This window comes from Lacerta agilis, chromosome 14 (assembly GCF_009819535.1).
Source record: "Lacerta agilis isolate rLacAgi1 chromosome 14, rLacAgi1.pri, whole genome shotgun sequence".
In the NCBI taxonomy this organism is placed as follows: Eukaryota; Metazoa; Chordata; class Lepidosauria; order Squamata; family Lacertidae; genus Lacerta; species Lacerta agilis.
The window spans coordinates 16,931,438-16,938,740 of NC_046325.1; positions in this window are offsets into that span (position 1 = coordinate 16,931,438).

The window sequence follows — 7,303 nt, forward strand, 5'->3', positions numbered from 1 at the left end:
AAGTAAGCAAACATTTGGAGCATTGATGTCTGTTCTGTCAAGGTGAGGGACTTCTGTCCCAACTGTAAAATGGCGACGTTATGTTTTGGAATGGAGCACTTCCTTAATAGGTGAGGTAAATGGAAACGGCATTCTCATGGTGGAACATAAAGGAGGATGCATGTAAAATAGAGGAGAGTGCTTATATAGGTCTTTTGTAAGGCCTTAATAGCACAGCATTGGTTCATTGGGAAGGTGATTGGAAATGGTCAGATTATCCAATCTCTGGCAAACGGAGTTTCCCAACCATCTCTAAATCTGTTTTTAAATAGTAGCTTTCTTCTGTTGCCTTTGTGAAATATGCTTGGCAGGAATTGGAGGGAAAGTTAGGTACTTTCCCCTCCTTGGAGATCTCTAACACTCCCTCCTCAGTTCAGAAGACAAGATCCTGTGTTGTTTTTTTACTAAAGTAAATAGCCATTTGTGAACTCAAACCTCAGCTTATCTGCTTCCTCTAAACAGGAAGACCTCCGTCCTTCATCCCAAACATACTGACCAATTAAATACACCCTACACATCCTATTAGGAGAGTTAAAGTTCTATGTGTCAATCTTAGCCCTTCCAGCAGTTATCCCAAAACTTGGTGGAGCCCGCTTCTGGAACCATTGTTGATTTTAACATCTCCTTTCCGCTCCTTGGGAACAACTTGCAGGATCTAGGCCTTCCTATAAGATTTGGGGAGGACCTGTAGGAATATTTTGCTCTCTTTTGTCAATATGTATAAAACGTGTGCCTCTACACTGATGCTTCTCTCCTTAGGTGGATTCACATGACCATTTTTCTAAAGGTTTTTAACCCAGTTCCACTAGTTTGCGTATGTTAGGCTAATTTGTAAATATTTCAAGATATGTTCACCAATATCAAGAAAATCAACTGTTTGGGGGAAATTATTCCAAATGTGCAACGTCGACATGGGCTGAATGAAACACAAAAACCATGGGCCAAAGTCTAGAAGCAAGCTGATATGTGGGTTGATGGGATTCGGTCAGATTCTGGAAACACCATAAATCCATAATGCACATCACCATAAAAGCATATTTTGTTTTGGGTGGCAGCTCAGATTTTGATGTGCTGCGACAACGGGAATGCCTGGTTGCTACATTTGCTCATATATACAAACCCCAGTTCAGTGCTTCACATTCTCAACCCTCATTACAGTTGACATTCGCAACATGCACATTAGAACACAGGATGATGGAAGACACAGACCAGGTAGAAAGTAAGTGCTTGGTCACACGGAGAATGCCACAAACTAGTCTCATACACACATTCGACGCAGATTAACTGCAAAAACACAGTATGTGCTGGAGAAAAACAATGGCAAAATGGTTGTACGGATCTGCATTGATTGTCATTTTAGTAAATGTAGGGCAATATATTGGACCCCTCCATTATAAATAGAAAGAGGAATACAAATACGTTGTGGGTAAGAGTATAAAAGTGAGGTCCAGTGCAAGAGAGCAGGTGTGCCTAGAAGCAAGGATGTCCAAACTCTCTGGAGGAGACATTGGGTGACTGCCTACACCAGGGGTGGGGGGCCTTTGGCTGCCCACCCCAATATTGGTGAACTACGACTCCCATCACCCCTGGCCATTGACCATGCTTGCTGGGGCTGATGGGAGTTGTAGTTCAGTAGAATCAGGAGCGGCAAAGATTCCCAACACCTGATTGGGACTGCATGGGAGAAAGGGCTGAAACAGATGGGATGCTGGAGCTAAATCATTTTGAAGCAGCTAGCAGCTATGGAGCCAGGGGAGGGGTAGTATGATTTTGATCAGGCTAGTAGCAATACTCTTGAATGCTTCCCCATCCCATGCTTCCCCAGCCTGCTGTAAGACCTATATACTGGGAAAAAGACAGGCGTGATACAAGTCCCTTTCTTTTATCCATTGCAGATCTAATAGCAGATCAGAGATCTCTCACATCACATCTGTTTTGGCTTTCAAAGCCAGAAATCCTAGGTTTGTTGGAATCAGTGAAGGATGCAGACCAGAGTTTTAATGTTTGCTCCAAATAAACACCAAATGTCTTCTCTTGTGTATGTGTGTACATATATATATAAACTTCTTAGCATAGGTTTTTCTATCACACACACTCTCTCTTTGTAAATACTGTTTTTTTTCCTGGGCTTTGATAGCGTTCATTTGTGGAATGGGTGTAGCTACATGATGTTAATTGTCTTGAATTTTCATACTTCAAACTGAAAGCAATAAACCTGCCAAAGAAACTGCAACCCTTTCCCACATGCTTTTTGGTCTTTGCTTTTAAGACTCCAAATGTTTCTTTCATAACACACATTGCATCTAGATAGCACTTGTCCAAGACCCCAGCATGTTTTGGAGATATTAGCTCATGATCAAACTAGAACTTGACTTTCCTCCACATTTCTTTTAAGTACAGTGGTACTTTGGTTCTCAAACTTAATCTGTTCCGGAAGTCCGTTCCAAAACCAAGGCGCGCTTTCCCATAGAAAGCAATGCAAAATGGATTAATCCATTCCAGACTTTTAAAAACAACCCCTGAAACAGCAATTTAACATGAATTTTTCTATCTAATGAGACCATTGATCCATGAAATGAAAGCAATAAACAATGTACTGCAGTCACACAATCAATCAATCAGTCAATCAGTAGCTGAACTGGGTTCCACAGTCACAAAAACAAAACAAAAAAGCCACAAAAACAAAAACGCAAAATAAATAGCAGAAACAGACAGACCTCAGCGTAACACTCAAAGCGGAAGCGTAACACTCAAAACGGAGCACGTTCGGCTTCTGAAAAAAGTTCACAAACCGGAACACATACTTCTGGGTTTGCGGTGTTTGGGTTCCAAGTTGTTTGAGTACTAAGGCGTTTGAGAACCAAGGTATCACTGTACAAGCAGTTTTAGCAGGGCTGCTAGGCTGAGTGGAAGAAGGGTGAGGTGGGGGAGACGCTGCGTTTTTTTTTTCTCCAGGAATTATTTTCCAACCTCAAAATACCCCTCCCCAATATGGTGCTCTTAAAATAGTTCTTAAGAGTGAAGGGAAACCTCTGGTTTTTATCTTGTTAATGGAAAATCAGGTGGAGTAGGTGGGCAGGGATTGACCAGAAAACCAGCTTGGAAAGGGTTAAGCAACCCCCCCCCCAATTCTGCTGTTCTGTTGCAGTCTCTGAGGCTTCTTCTTTTACTTTTCAACTTTTGCTGCCTCCAAGGCTTATTTTTAAGTTTTTTTAAATGACAAAATCATTTGGGGGAATATGTTATCCCTATATTGTGGGTATGGAGGCTGCAAAGTAAGAACTGGAAACGGACACACAAGTAAGATTATGACCAAGGGGAGATTTGAGCTCCCACCCAGATTTACAGCTCATGCTTTTAACTACTGAATGTCATTTATGGAGTTTGACAGTTGACTACCTTTCAGGGAGAGAGGAGTGTATGCAGCCCTACCTAATTGCATTTCAGCTATCAAATACTGAATACCATCCCTAATATACCTGTACCATCAGCTAAGATGTATTGAACAGAGATATGAAATATTCAGTCGTTTGGCAACGCAATGCAGAGAGCCTAGCAGTTTTTGACCTCGTCAGCTGAGCAGATGGGAGATGTTCCAGGAACATGTGTGAATTGCTATGGAGGGAAGAATAAGGGTATTATAAGCAATTGCTAATAATGTTCAGAGAATATCCAGTGGATATCTTGCACCAAAATTCTCAATGGGAGAACCTGATAATTTCATTTGGAGCAAAGTGATTTCAGCATTGCTTTGGCTCATGTCCAGGCAGGTCACTCACTCGTTCTTGAGCTCATTAGCAGTGGCTCAGGCCAGATCTGGCCCCTCAGCTGTGGGATGGACATGCAAGGTCAGCAGAGCAGCAAAGTATTAATAGCCTCAGGAAGGATGCATTAGTGACCCCGAGGCCAATAGAGAGATCTAGTCTGGCTCCAGGAAGCAGGGCAGGGGGTTGGGGAGAAAGGCAGTATCTTGCTTCCGCTTCTCCACAGCAGGCTGGTCTCAGGAGCTGTAGTTGATGCCCACCCCTGATATTATCTGACATTTCCCCCTTTTGCTTTCCCCAAAAAATACAATGCCTGGACCCCAAAGGCTCAGCTCAAATACAAAGTGAGCAGTACACATGGTTCTTCTCCGGCCCAGATTTTCATCTGAGCTGGAGAAAATTCAATCTGATCCCGAGAGGCATCCCTGTCCCCCCTCATGGGCCACACCCTTGAACCATATTGCACAGAGCTGCTGCTCTGTGAAAGTCCCCCATCCTTTTGCCTGATGCGTTGCTATGCAGAGGGCCAGCACCTGGCTGAAAGTACAGCCTGGAATGGCTGTTTCTCAGAGGCTGCTTCACAGCAGGGAGGTAGGAGAGATCTTCTTCCTTTCTCCCTGTTTGCTGCTACTGGAGTACTTTGAAGCACTAGTCTTCATAAGAGAGGATGGAGGGAAGAGATCAGTGGATGGGTGCGATGGAAATAAGATGAGCTATTCCCCATTTTTTTTTGGAATGGGGAAGAGAGTGGAGCTCACCCATCACTACGTCAGAGAGGGGGTGAGGTTGTACATTTGCTGGGCCCCCAAAACCAGCTTACTTTCTCGGTTAGATCCCAATGGAAGAGCTTGTTCTCTCAACCTTTGATTCAAGGGTGGGAAGCCTTGATGTTGCTGGACTTCCAACCCCCGTCATCTCCACACCACTGGGAATGCTGGCAGAGGCTGATGAGAGGGCGAAAGGTCTCCCAGTCCAGCCCACGTTTAGCTGCACTCACTGTTCCCCAGATTGGGAAAAATGATTCAGTTTTCCCCCCAACTGTGTGCAATTGCTCCATCTTGGCTCTTTCAGGTTCAATTAATATTTATAATAAAGACTCCTATAACACATAGACAAGTCTGCAGTGTTTACATATCATCCAACGATGCATACATTAAAATTTAAATAATAATTAACATTTTTTTTCTTTTTTAAAAAAGAGACATCGTCATCATAAAAGGAAATGGATTTAAAAACAAGAAAAAAAAATGCCCACTTTTCTTTCTTTCTTGTTCTGGAACAGGTGGGGGCTGTTATAATGCCCCCACTCCAGCAACACAGGTATACAAATCCACAATGAGAAGTTTTCCATGGGAGGGGTGGTAAGAGTAAAATTTTACCATTGATATTGCTGTAGAACTTAGTCCTCATTTTTTCAATTGCACCAATTCTGGGCGTTGCCAGAGCTACCATGTGAATAGCTTCTTGTAAAAGTCAAAAAATGAGATGATTTGGAGGCAGGATGAAAGTGGGGAAGAGAGAGAAGCTGTTTGCACGGGATGCTAGAGAGAAAACTAGTCACAAATGGCCAGAGAGAAAAACTGGGACTCGGAGCCAAACTATCAGTGACATTAAATGCACCTTTATAATTAATATGCACACTTAAAAAAATGCAAACAGCCATGGTGATTGTGGTGAATAATTATTAAGATCGCAGTAGGGCAGGAGGAGGAATTGATTGCCATCCCAATGCAAACAGCAGCTTGGGAGGCACAATTTTTTGCCAGGTGATGTGTCAAACTCCCCCTCCCTGCCTGCTGCAATCCTGATTATCAGCACCCCACTCCAGAGTAGCTGATATTTGCATTTAGAAAAATGTGCCTGTTCAATGCAGGCACATTTAAAGTCAGGAGTTTTCCTCAGAACTAAAAGGGGACTATGGCAAAGGCAGTGAGATCTAACAGGAAAAGGGCTGTAAACTTGGAATTTCCTAGAACTGGGTCTAGTAGTACAGAATACAGGTTTCTAGGATTTCGGGGAAGAGTGGGTGAGTGATGACAGCTGCTAGGATCAAAATTTCCAGGCACTTCGGGAGCAATGAAATAATTTAATTGGGCAAGGGGAATGGCCTGTTCAGTAGAATAATTGTAAATATATACTTCCCATAAATTTGGAAAAGTTGAATTGAGAGAATAAAGACGGCTGGTTTGCCATCTTTAATATCAAGTGACCCTATTCAGACAGTCAATGACACATATTTTCTATAAGTTCTAATTAAACTTGGCCCTTACCATGTCAGTTACACCCAAACGGAATAGCTCTCTCTCTCACACCCATATTAAATGAAAATTAATACCAAACTGTTTTCTTTTCCTTGTCCTGCCTCAAATCCTTTTGCCTTTCTTCCATATGGAAGGAGTGGCTCTCACTGAGACTGAGACCAAACTACACCCCTTTTAAATCCAGGATGCCTCAAACCAGATCTACCTATGTTTCAAGTTTCAACTAGACAGGATTTAAAATGGCCGCTGTCCTAAAAAAAAATGCACTTCATCCCTGGCTTGTGGGTAATGGAAAGTTTAAAATGCTCACAGCAGAAAAAGACAAGGCCACACTCCTGTTGCAGCCAAAGACCATTGCAGGCTCACAAGCACTTTGCAGCAAATCTCACCAGGTCTTCGCAAAGGAGTTTATAAACTCTTGTTGAAAAGCGCTTCACGTGGCTCTAGCAATCGCACCTCAGGACCGTAAAAACTCCTGCAGGACCCCAGTTGCCATACCGAAGGGTTTGCCTGAGGCAAGCTAAGTGGCGGAAGACGAGATTTCCAGTTAGAGAGCTGTGGGACATGGAGGTACAATGTCCCACCCAATCATTTAGAGCTTTATCTGGTTGGAAGCTGTAGAAGCTAGATCTTCAGCACATTCAAAAGCTCGCTCTCTTTTACTCTGGGTTAATTTATATGGAAACATCACATCCTGGCCTCTGGCCTCATCAACCACTTATTTGGGTTTGACTTCCTGCTGCAGGCATCGGGGAAGGTGGGGGAATATCCAACCTTGAACCATCCCGGTTTTTCAGCCATGAGGTCAAAGTGTGTTCAGGGAATGCTCATCTGTTTTGCGTTATGGAAGAGCCTTTTGGTTTTAGACAGGAGTCCTAACCTCAAAGTAAACTGTTTGGGAAGGGATGGGAGATGGGGAGAGAGAGAGAGAGAGAGAGAGAGAGAGAGAGAGAGAGAGAGAGAGAGAGAAGGGTGTTGCTTCAAATTTCAGTTCATTCCAGGCAGAACTTTGGCATCAACCACTTCCACCGTGTTGTCTCAGCACAGGAGATGCCTTCTTACAGAGATCGCTGGTCCGAAGCCAAAGTTCCCTATCAGATTCCTCTTTCAAAGTTATGGAGACATTTGGGACAAAACTCCAGAGGGAAGCCCCAGATCTCTTGATGGTAGTCTCTGAGCAGAACTGATTTAGCAGATAATGGTCCGGTTGCATCTGCAAAGGTTTGTTGAGTAGCAGCT